This window comes from Lichenostomus cassidix, chromosome 2 (genome assembly GCF_008360975.1).
Source record: "Lichenostomus cassidix isolate B80296 chromosome 2, HeHo_3.0, whole genome shotgun sequence".
NCBI classification, from domain to species: domain Eukaryota; kingdom Metazoa; phylum Chordata; class Aves; order Passeriformes; family Meliphagidae; genus Lichenostomus; species Lichenostomus cassidix.
Window position 1 is genome coordinate 142679335 of NC_139482.1, and position 12414 is coordinate 142691748.

At 40.1% G+C, this 12414-nt stretch overlaps 1 protein-coding gene across 7 annotated transcripts in view; it reads right to left on the reverse strand.

The window, feature by feature from the left end:
- CYRIB (CYFIP related Rac1 interactor B) overlaps window positions 1-12414 on the reverse strand; it is a 96463-nt gene that overhangs the window by 23536 nt on the left and 60513 nt on the right. For 5 of the 7 annotated variants that reach the window (XM_085053580.1, XM_085053575.1, XM_085053574.1 and 2 more), the window contains exon 3: window positions 7146-7182. The exons of the other annotated variants lie outside the window; for them this stretch is intronic. The gene's annotated coding sequence lies outside the window, so the exon portion shown is untranslated. The remainder of the gene's footprint in view (window positions 1-7145; window positions 7183-12414) is intronic. 7 annotated transcript variants of the gene reach the window in all.

A 12414-nucleotide genomic window follows, 5' to 3' on the forward strand; every position in this document is an offset into this window, starting at 1 on the left:
AATTATACCATTAAAAGTCCAGCATTATAGTGGAATACTACAGTGTTATAACACTCACAGTGTCACTACATAAACAAAACACTCACTGTCTCCCTGTACTGTTTTTCCAGAAGGATAATCCTATCAGCTTAGCAATTGTTTCAAGGCTTATTGAACAATATCTAGCCATGAACAGGGAGAGGGGAAAAAAAAAAGAAAAAAGCAACGAGGCAGTGAATAGGTGGCTGCCCACATCAGCTGAATGCAAGGCAGCCCTTAGCAACACATGGCATCACAGCCTGGCAGCCTATGGGATCCTGGGCTGCTTTCTCTGCCAATAAAGCCGCAAAGCTTCACAACCAGTGAGAACATTTCTGCCCTCAGCCTTAAAAGATAGACACTGCTGCAGAGATGGAGACAGGCTGGTAAAATACACTGCAGGAATCACTCTTTTCTGAGAGTTATAACATTCTCCCTGGATACAAACACGTTTTTCCTAAACTAATGCACATTTACTTCTCTTCTGAATAGTGCTAGAGCAGCAGAGATGCTTTCTGACACATTTTAAGTTCTTAGTGGTGTTCAAAGTAGTAAAGATCTGCCCCGATACAAAATTCCAAAGTAATATAATACATACCAGAAAATAAATAATTAGGGTCAATATTTAAAAAAGTAGTACCTATCACTCATTATCACCTTTAGATTTAGGAAGGAGAAGCTTGGTGCCATTAGCTTGAAATAAGATGTATTTTTGGTAACCCGGTTTCATTTTCAGTATTCATCATAGCTCTAGCAACATCACTAATATTAAAGGTAATAGTTCAGATTGTGTCACCTGTGTGAATGTGCTGAATTAAACACACGAATGAAGTGCCAGAGCCACCCCCAGTTCTGCACAAAACATGCAGTTTCATTCACTGATGAACAAGTTGTTCAAGCAAGCACTAAGATCCCAGCAGTTTTTACAGACACTTTTGGGACACAGTTCTCAGTCCAAAGCCATGCCCAGACCTGCACACAGCTCTGCACTGCTGACACCCAGTGGCCACAAACCAGGGACTGCAAAACAACCACAAGAAGAAAAAACACACAGGCAAAAAAAAAATCCCAACCCCAAAATCCCCAAAACAATCTATATCACTGAAGTATTGTGGCTTCAATCATAAGCATCTTATCTGAATAGTGGAAAACAAATTATACAGCCAGACTGGAAATGTTTTTGTACAGGAAAGCAAGTATTCAGGCTACTGAAAAGCTGTTTGGAGCTGCCTCTGATGTCAGTTCATTTGGCTAAGCTGACTTTGATACAATAACCTGTTTTAGTTGAAACTGAAGTGTTCTTGTTTTTTGGTGGAGTTTTTTGGTTGGTTTTTTTTTTGAGATCACACATCATCAATAAAGTCTCCTTTAGAACAAAACTGAATTCAAAACTTGTCATATCAGGAGGATGGAGGTCTGCCAGGGAAAACAGACTAGTGAATAGACTCACATTCCTCAAAACCAGAATTGTAAAGTACGGTCAGGGCAGTGTTTATTCAGTCCATTTTTCCTCTTAGAGGAAATCAAGGGAAAGGCACTGAAGAATCCACAGTTTCTTTAGAAGCAGCCTTAGAGCCTTGTTAACTTGGGAACATTTTAGTGGCACAGCTGACACTGAATAACGTATTTGACAGGGGCTACAATAAAATAACTAAGCATGCTCACACAAGTCTGGAATACACCCAATTTGTCTGGAAGAATTATGCTTGTTTTTAAAACAGAACTTGTATTGAATAGGGCAGAGACTATGCTCTAAAAATCTGCTCTGATTTACCCTTCAGCAAGTAACAGCACAATTTTTCCAAGAGTGAATCGGGGGCTAAAAAAAAAATAACCAAAAAAAATTATTTATCCTTTCCTCTTTCAAAATGACCCAAGCCAAACAGGCTTTACCTTAATTCTGCAACATGCTCTTTTTAATTCCATTACATTGCAACCATGGGGCAAACCCACCTTTTTCAGTTCAGGGACATTTCCACTGGAATGCCATTTACACTCTGCTTTCTCCTTCAGCGCAGGAGATCTGCAGAGCCTCCTGCAGCGTTGAGATTCCCCAACAGAGGCCGCTGCCTTACCGTGGATATTTCGGAGGCAGGGAAGCTGGATCAGTGTGTCCAATGGATCCCAGAGCCCAACAGCTCAGAACCATCCAAACACTGCACTCAGTGTTGTGACATTATCATGGAAACAGCGGCTGACCTCGAAGTCTGCCTTTGTTCAAAGTAAACTGGGAGTGTTTTTATCAGGTACATAAAGACACAAAAAACCACGTTTAATAAGAGCTGTGGCAGATTTACATGTTTTTATTCATTTAGAGAAAAGCTGCTTACTCTGTGAAAGATGGCATGGCTTTTAAAACTGTGCTGTACTACCACATTACTAAGAAAGTTTCATATTTCAAGGATGTCAGCCTATAATTTAAGAACCCTCAAGCCCTCAACTCCAAGAAAACCAAACCCAACAATAATGTGTATGGTAAGTCTGCCTCCTGCCAGCTTTTCACCTCTATATAAAGAAAAAAAAACAACCCACCAACCAAAAAAAAAAAAAAAAGCCAAGAAAAACCCAAATCTGCAAGTTTTGTCTAAATGCTAAAAAAAAAAAGTAGTATCTTTTTAATTCCTAACTTGCCTATAGCTGATGTGCCATTTTTCAGTTGGTATTTCACATGTGAAACAGCACTCCTCTTCCAGCCTAGTCTGATTGGAGACGGTTTTCTTTCCGAGTGGCTGAATTCCCATCTATCAGACTGCCACACGTTTCAGTATCAGAGCTGGATGAAGCTGCACTGAGGCTCTGACAGTCTTGGCAGTGCTGCCATCTATTGCACCAGGACAAGGAGTACAAGCACCACATCACTGCAACACTCAGGTAAAAAGTTTCCTTCGAGTTCAGCTCCAAAAATGTTGCACCCCTTTGATACCTTGGCTTGTAATACTGTACTAACAACAGCATGACAAACTGTCTTGTCACCAAGCTGACAGATATCAACATCCATTAACATATTCCATCTCAAGGGACTTCTGTTGGAAAGCCACAGTGCTAAACCACAAACCTGGTGTGTATGAACCTGACACTGACTGTCCATCTGAGAATTCAGTTCAGTGACACACCACCTCTGAAATAGCAAGGAGGAAGGAAAGGCCAAATCACAGAGCTGGAAGGGCAGGTTTCCATACTTCAGAATAGCTTTCTGATGATTCTGTGGACTTTCCTTTTCCTGAGACACCAGTCAGACAGAGTATGTTTGCAGGATACAGAAGGCTAATGAAGCACATCCAGATGATGATGGTACAACAGTGGATGAGTACCAGGATGATGCTCCTTCCCATTCCATCTGTTTTCAGAAACAGTAACAGATAGGCATTAGGCCGGGCAGAAGGATAAAATTGGCCTCTACATGGATGTTTATTTATTTGAAATTCATAAGAGACTCTTTGAAAGATTAGGGATCCTGCAGCCATCTTTGGTACATCTACAGAACCCCTCGTAAGACATAGCACCAACTGCTTTTACTGAACCTGGATAATTCTTCTTGTTAGAAAGCAAATGTTAAAAAAAAAAATGCACCTAAACACAAAAAAAACCCCCAAAAAACAAAAAAAAAAATCCCCCAAAAAACAAACAACCAAACAAAAAAATAAACCACCCACCTGACCTGACCACACTGGTCCAGATTTCTCTAGCTGAGCAAGTGTGATAATTTTTTTATCTCATTTTCCATTTCTCCCAGCATCTCAAATTTTCTTTTAACCTTAAAAATCAAACTAAAGGTGCCCAGTAAGCCTAAGATATTATAAGACAATTAATTCTCATCCACCTGTTGGAAATGTGGAGGAACATTTGCTGTTCTTCAGTGATATCATCCAACGTGCAATCCATTAAGATAAGTACCAGAGTATCATGCAGAGTTATGATTTTCTGCAGTGGTCCACCTCTGAACTCTAAAGGTCCATCTCATCCTGTCTCACAAGATGTTTGCAGCAGTTCTTAGGGAAAACTAGTATATATGCAGAATGGAAAGACATTAAAGAATACTGAATAAGTTTAATAATCACACCTAGCTCTGAAAAATACTTGACCTGAAATTACATACTAGAAGAACACAAATACATGGTCTCCCTGTTCCCACTATTCCTTAAGCACTTGCTCACATGAAGATTCAGGTTTTACTAGATATTAAGCTTTTTTTCAGGTTTCAACCTTATTCAACAGCAACATCTAGCTCAGTTTGTCCCATTCTTTAAATCTTACCCGAAGCTTTCCATAGCCCCCAGTTCTTCACTTTATATGTTGCTTGGGTAAGGTTTCTGCCAGTCCCTCCCAACCCTGAACACTGGTGATTCCCTGATGATTTTTGCATTTGGCAGCTACTTTGTCTCAGCATAGCTGGAGAGGTTGAAAGCATCGAGAGTGTGATACCCCAGCTTCTGCTGAAGTGGACACCACACCACCTTAACTTACAAAAATTCTCCCTTCAATACCTGAAACACTGTTGGTTCACAGTTTCTTTGAAGAAAATAGAAGTTATTTGCCATGTGCTGCAGCCATTTGCTGGACAGCATTCCTCTTCCTGCAGGCAGTACCATTCCCAGCAATGCTCCTTGAGTTTTGCTAGCTTTTCTGGATGACTCTCACCTTCCTAAGCAGAAGCAGCACTGCTCTGGTAGTGAAATAAGTGGAGGTTGTGAACGGATGTGCAAAACCAAGTGTACACATGCAGAGGGAAGAAAGATGGTGATCCTGGAGCCTGGAATTGCCTAGATGGACCCATGGTCTGACTCAGTTTAGTGACTTTTGTAATAAATCCTTTGCAAATGCACACGATGCTGTAAATCAAAAGTCTGCGCTAGTTCCAACTGCAGCTTTAACAACACTCCCCATTATTGTAAGTAAAAGCTATTAAAGGAAAAAGGTACTACTGCTGCTAGCACTGGATGTCCGTCCATTAGTTTATTAAAGATTTGGAAAATACTGCTGTATGCTCGCCCAGTTCCTAGGCTCATTCCTTAACCCAGAGACACAAGTCAATAAGAAAGAAAGACTATGGACCTGAACCAGCAATATCATAAACCCTCCTAAGAATGACAAAAATGTGACAGTTGATCAAAACCTGCAATTCTGCAAAATAAGTATTTTAAAACATGAATTATGCAAGAAAATTACTTTATATGCCACATATTCTTAATTCTGAATGAAGGATTCAAATAGTTTTGGCCACAGCACTAGAAAATGTTTTCTAGTCTTGTCAACAAAACTGATGACAAATTGTATTGGGTTTGTGTGGCAAGGTTGTTGTGGCAGGGGCCCTATGGGGAGGGAGACTTCTGTGAAAAGCTGCCAGAAGCTTCCCCCATGTCCAAGAGAGCCAATGCCAGCCAGCTCCAGGACAGGCACACCGCTGGCCAAAGCCAGGCCTGTCACTGGCAGTGGTAGTGCCTCTGGGATAATGTATTTAGGAAGAAAACAGAGAGTTATGGCACAGAAGTAATTGCAGCCAGAGAAAAGCGAGAATATATGAGAGACACCAAGAATAGGGTACAGACAACCCAGGTCAGTGAGGAAGAAGGGGGAGGAGGTGACCCTGACTGCAGCAGAGATTCCCCTGCAGCCCATGGTGTAGCACATGGTGAGGCAGCTGTGCCCTGCAGCCCATGGGGGTCCACGGGGGAGCAGAAATCCATCTGCAGCCCATGGAGGAGCCCATGCCAGAGCAGGTGAATGCCCAAAGGGGGCTCTGACCCTGTGGGAAACCCATGGTGGAGAAGGCTCCTGGCAGGACCTATTGTGCTCTGAAAAGAGAACGCCATGCTGGAGCAGGTTTGCTGGCAGGACTTGTGACCCCATGGGGGACCCTCACTGGAGCAGCCTTGCTCCTGCAGGTTTGTACCCCATGGAAGGGACCAGCACTGGAGCAGTTTGTAAAGAATTGTAGCCCTTGGGAAGGACTCATGTTGGAGAAGATTCTGGAGGACTGTGTCCTGTGGGAGGGACACCCCACACAGAAACAGGGAAGGGCTCCTCTCCCTGGGGAGGAAGCAGCAGCAGAAACAACCTGTGATGGATTGACTGTAACCCCCATTCCCCATCTCCCCACACTGAGCAGGGAGGGGTGAGGTAAGGAACTGGGGATAAAGCTCAGCCTAGTAAGGAGGGAGGGATGGGGGGAAGGAGCTCTGATTTGACTGGTAATAAATTCAACTAATTTTCTGAAGTCATGCCTGTTTTGCCCAAGACAGTAACTCGTGAATGGCATCTCCCCAGCTTTATCACAATCCATGAGCCTCTTGTATTTTCTTTTCCTTGTCCAATTGAGAAGGGAGTGTCAGAGTGGCTTTGGTGGGCACCTGGCATCTAGCCCGGGTTAACCTACCACACAAATCAGTTTAATCAGTTCCCCAGAATTCAAAAGCTTTTTGATGATTAATCAAAACCAGAAGAAAAATAAATCCTACCTCACATTTGGTACCATTACCTTCCCAATGTGACAGAAGATATCAGGCTGTGTTGGCAAAGCACAATAAACATGAAGTATGACACAGACTATGCAGCAGCATAGGTGACAAGCAGTAGGTTATAAAACTAAGAGCTAAAGCCTTCACATGAGCATGTGCTACCTCTTCAGTCTCACAAGCTGGTTCAGAGTACTGGTTTCTGGTTCAGCTACACAGCAGCTTTACTGAAGAGACAGAAAAAACCCACCAAAACATTATCTCTTCATTCAAATCATTCCAGAAGCACAGTCTTCCAGCATGAGTTCACCCAAGTGGCCAAACCACTTTAACTCTGCAAACAACAAAAATGCCTTCTTTGAAGTAACGGGACTTCACATCACTCTGGTGAAGGGTTTTCAAATTCAGCCTCACCAGGCTGTGTGGTGATGTCCTGTGCAAGTGAAAACCAAACCCCTGCAGCCTGGTTAACCACCTTTAACCAGAGAGGCATAGATTTGGTGAGGGACCAGGACTTCCCAGTGAAAACCAGAAATTTCAAGAGTTATTGAAGGAAAACGACTTCTTGAAGGGAAAATTCCTAATATTCAAACAATTCAATTTTCTGTCCTTTAACATACTATGGTTTTGCTTATTTGCCAGCAGTTTTCAAGCAGGTTAAGTTTCAATTCTTACCTACAGCCAGTGCTGCACTCTGTTCTTGGCCTCCAGTCTGTTTTAAAAGAAAGAAGAGATTATGGAAATTAATTCTTGTGCACCAAGAATCTTAAATGTAATGCACTGTGACCTTGGAAAAGCAAACACACATCTGTTCTAGACATACTGTTTTTGTGGATCCACTTCATAAACACAGTCCTAGATCAATACGCCACTGGGACTTTTGAAAAATATGCTAAGAAAATATAATGCAGAACTGTGCTTTATCTCTAGGCATACAAATGAATAGGGAATGCCATTATTTGGCAACAAATGCGCTTCCAGGGAAAAAGGCTGCCCCGTTAGATAATCCATAAGCATACATATTCCAGAATAAATTTAGTAACTAAAGAGTCAAAGCTGCAATAAAATACCAATAGTGGCAAATTGTTCTGCTGGCATTTCACTTTGCTTTAACAAGAAAAATCACACAAGATTCTAATCCAACCACACGAATGTGCACTTGAAAAAATTCAAGGCTTCCATGCTGATGTCCAGAGAAGGCATTTTCATGTCACCACTGAAAACCATTTGCTTAACAAAGAAAACTAGTGATCTTGGACAGCCTCAGTGTACTGTACACATCATTATCACTGTTATAACATGGTGAAATAATTAAGTTAATAGTACAGTTTAAAGTTACAGTAACTCAAAGCTTCACAGGAAATAATAGTGTAACATTAGCTAGGGAAGGCTCTGAAGATCTACAACACCACAGGCAAGCAGCAGAGTGGAGACCATAGAGAGAATGATTCTTCATAGCCCCGAGAACTGAATATAAAGATGACCATCAGACATGGTTAAAACCGTAGAAATTTAACTCTCCATTCTTTTCAGTGTATGCATCTCTCTCAAAGAAGCTTTTCCCTTGACCATGCATCTTTAAGTTTGGGTAGCATCTGCTTTTGCCTTTGCCCAACGACTTCAGCTTCCCCTTACTTTCTCAGAAACAAGCAACAGCCAATAGTTCAGGACAAAAAGATAGTTGACAGCATTGTCTTAGTAGGAGCTGCTGCAATTTTCTAAAACTCACCCACTCTCGTTAGGCATATTTTAAATATGGTTGGTTTTGCTCCCCCTTCTCATAGCTTCGGACCACTCAATTTGTGCTTTGAGACAGCACAGCAAAAATAAAACCCTGGAAACTGCTGGTCCTCTGCAGGTCAGGGATGAACACAACTGAGATTGCAAAGAGAAACTGAAACCAAAGCTAGACTCAACTACTGTAAGAAGCTGATTTCCTGAAAAAAGTGAAAGAAAAGTCAGATAGGACAGAGCTATAAACAAAAACAAGAATTCTAAATTCATTAGAATGAGCAGACTATAGAAATAAATATGAAAATGAGAGAATAAAACCCCACCATAGCAGCGAGCCTGGAGACTTTAAAAAAGAATGTGCCCTAATGGTACTAGTTCATTACTACTGAAATATCCATATTTCCAACTGATAGAATTACTAGGGAAAAAAAAAAAAAAAAGAGCATTGCTCAGCTCTTTCCATCTTTCTGGAAACAATGCTGCACCCGCAGAGACACAAGGACTTACCACCTGCAAGAACAATGTGCTGATGCTCAGGTGGTGTGTCCGGAAGGTTTCAATGAATGAGTGGAAGTTAATAATTAACAAAGCCTTACAGGACTCTTGTGGTAATGAAGGCACGAGGAGAAAAGCAAAGCCATTAAGCAAAAGGGAAGCAGCCAGGAAAGCTGAGAATTGTAGGTCAGTTGGACTATCATCGATAACAGGCGGAGAGATGATGGCACAGGAACCCATTCCAGGTTTCGTATCTTTTAGTACCTATGATCAAGACTTCATGCAAAACAGCTCACACTGAGCACAGCTGATGCTCTTGCTTGGTTTATACTGGCAAGTTAATAGGTATTTGATTTTTTTGTATAGTGTGACTTCACATCACACATTATTTTAAATTTAGAGGTTAGCAAGGAGCAGTATAATAAAGCACTCTCTAAATGGATAAGAAATTGACTTGCTTGATCCTCTAGTCAGTGAGAAACATCAGCAAAGATGCATTAAAAATGGCCAGATGTGAAATTAACTGTGTGATGGGTTCTTTTTGGAATTTTTGCACTTCCGATGCACCTTAAGTCAGAAAAAAGAGTAACTAAATGAAAAACTCTGTCAGGTTCAGAGTGCACTACTTGTGTTTTCCTACTAGGATAGAGGATCTGCAAACCTCCGAGCTTCCTTCTTGTTCTCAAGGTTTAGATCTGCAAATTAATATAGAAATACCACAAACAGGGATAAGATGAGATATATATACTATATAAATAAACAAGTAGTGAAAATTGAATAATATAGACCCAGCATTTTTCAATTCCTTGAGATTCAGAGGAAGTCGAATATTTAATGTTATATTACAGAAAAAAGCAGCTCTGGGCAGGAAAATTAACTTTACTCAATGGGTTACAGCTCATGGAGTCAAACAGCAGAAAGATTAATGTATCCCATCCCTGGGATCTCATTTAGGCACACAACCCCTTCCTTTGAATTGCAGCCTAAATTCACCACTGCAGAAATAGGCCAAAGTACATGCCAACATCTCAGGCCAACTACAACAGAAATTCAAAGAACTGTCACAACAGCTGGAGAACAAAAATGGAAAACTGTCTAGAGCCATCAGAGAGGGACAGTGAATCATCTAAACTGCAGCTATTCATTTTCAGAAGAAAACCAAGCATCATTCAGTTTGTCAGAAGAAAAGCCTGTAGTTGACACAAGTCAAATGGTACCCAAATATAAAAGATGCAGTAAGTAAGCTTGGCATCATCATGAATAATGAAACTGGAGAAAAAAAAACAATGAAAACTGGCTAACCACGGAATAAGCCCTGTGCTTTGGGCATCCACCTCATATTGAACTGATGCTGCTTAACTCAGCAGTACATGAAAACAGATTTCACATGAGAACAGCTAACCATTCACTTCCAGTATGAAACCACTGTCTTCTGCCCAGCTCTGGCTGAACTAATTAAGAAGCCTCTACACTCAAGCACAGACTTGTCAGTGACTGTCAGTCATGATGATTTGCTACAAGAATGGTGATTTTTCAGGCTTTCCAACACTCAGGTTCTTTTCCTATTAAAAACAGAAAAAATTGAGTGGTAAGAAATAATTAACAACAACTTTGCACCAAGAATCTAAATTACTTTCTGTGTACTCAATTGACATCTCAGATCTTCAGGGAACTTCACAAAGTAACGACTTCACAAAGCTTACAACACTTACTAGCAAAAGCTTGCATGGGATTCATGTACTCTATGTGAAATACTGGGCACCCAGACTAAAATTGTTTTCAAAATAAAATCCACTGCTGCTTTCACAGAGCAAATGTTTGAATTTCTAGTTTGCAGTTCAAGCTTGCACAAGAACTTTCCTTGGTAAGCATCATCAACTTGAAATCTATGTGACCCAGCTGTGGACTATGGCACAGATGTTCTCAGTCCATTAATTTTAACTGCCCTTGGATATAGAACAAACAGGATCTAGCACAAAGACTACCTGCCCTGGCAATGTTCAGATGCTCCTGCTCTCTTGGTTCAGTTTCAGACTTGAAATTAAATCTGAGGAAAAAGCGCTAAAAAACTTGTTACCCTTAGAAGCACACACTGAAACATAAAATTCAAGCCCAGTCCAAAACAGAACCGCAAGTCAAATACATCCCACATCTTGTGGGTAATAAAAAGAGAAAACTAAGAAACATTTAGTAATAAAACTTGGTTTTTACTTTAGTAACAATAACAGATGGCTAAGCTATAAAAAATAAATCATTGCTAAGATCATGTTTCAAAGGAAGTTTCAGGGCATCTGCAGATGAACCCATGGTTCAATGCTAAATGGATGCAAACACTGATATTCAACATCAGTGACTGCAGACAAAGATTTTTCTATATCTGTATGGCAATTGTATATTAGATCAAGAGTAGCAAAGGCAGTCTAGCACTACTGCAAAGTGACCTCAGTCCTTCATAAAAAGCAAATGTGCTGGTTGCTTGCTATAAAACCACTTTTTTGACTTCTGATTGTAAAGCTTCAGCTCAAATATTTCTTCTCCTTCTTCATTTATCCTGGTAAAGCTACATTGCATCTTAAAAGTCCATGCGTTATATAGGATAGAGAAAGATGTACTATAATTTCTCAATGCTGTCTCAGTACCTAATATTACTTGCTACACTCAAATTCATGTTTTAAATTTGTAATTTAATGATAGAAATGACTGTGAATGTATCAGAGGCTCTAGCATTCCCTTATAATTTTTCAAGCTTATTTCATTTTCCCCAATTATTATATTTTCATAGGATACATTAACTCTAAGTTGCTAGTGTTGCATAGCAGCTTCACTTTCTGTGCTTTTAATTTCAAGATTTTTTTAAAAATACCTTTTGTAGTTAATGCATTGCCTTATATTGTTGAGGATTTGGCAGAGGTGGTTAATGGTTGGACTTGATCCTACAGGTCTTTCCCAACCTAAATGCTTCCTTGAAAGCTTTCAAAAAAGTTTAGGTGCTGCATTATAGACTAACAGGAAGGAGACAAGGTTTTATACATACACCCCTTTCACCAACTTCAAAAAAAAAAAAAAAGGGAAAACCAGAAGATACTTGAGAAGCTTGTATGGCATAACAGGACAGTCACACAAAATTAATGTTCACCAGGAAAAATTAACCACTTACACATATGTTTTCCACAAACAAACCATTACTTTGGCTTAATGGAAACAATAAAATAAACCACCATAATCTTCATTTTTGCATCTCAAAACACTACACACACACACCCCCCCCCCCAAAAAAAAAACCAAACCAAAAAACCACATCAAAAACACAAAAAACCAACAACAAAAAAACCCAAACAACAACCAAACAAAAACCCCAAAAACCCAAAAAATAACCAAAACCCCTGCAAGTTGAACATCAAGCACAAGGGATTTTTTTAACCAAATAAAAAAGTTAATAGTGATAAACAAATTTTTTCACCTTTAAAAACAAATTGAGAAAAATAAATGTTGGGTAATTAGAAGTCAAATAGGGAATTTTAGTAAAATAGAGATGGGACTTCTTCAGTTGTTTAATTTGGAGATGGGTTTTTTGATTGTGGTTGGTTGCTTTTTTTGGTAGTGGGGTAGGGGGTAGAACTGTGGTACTTTAGTCCAAGCTACACAGCCTCTGGTTTTACTGCAAGGAAAAAAAAATAAAAAAGCCTGCAAGAATTATTAAAGCAAGTCCTGTGTC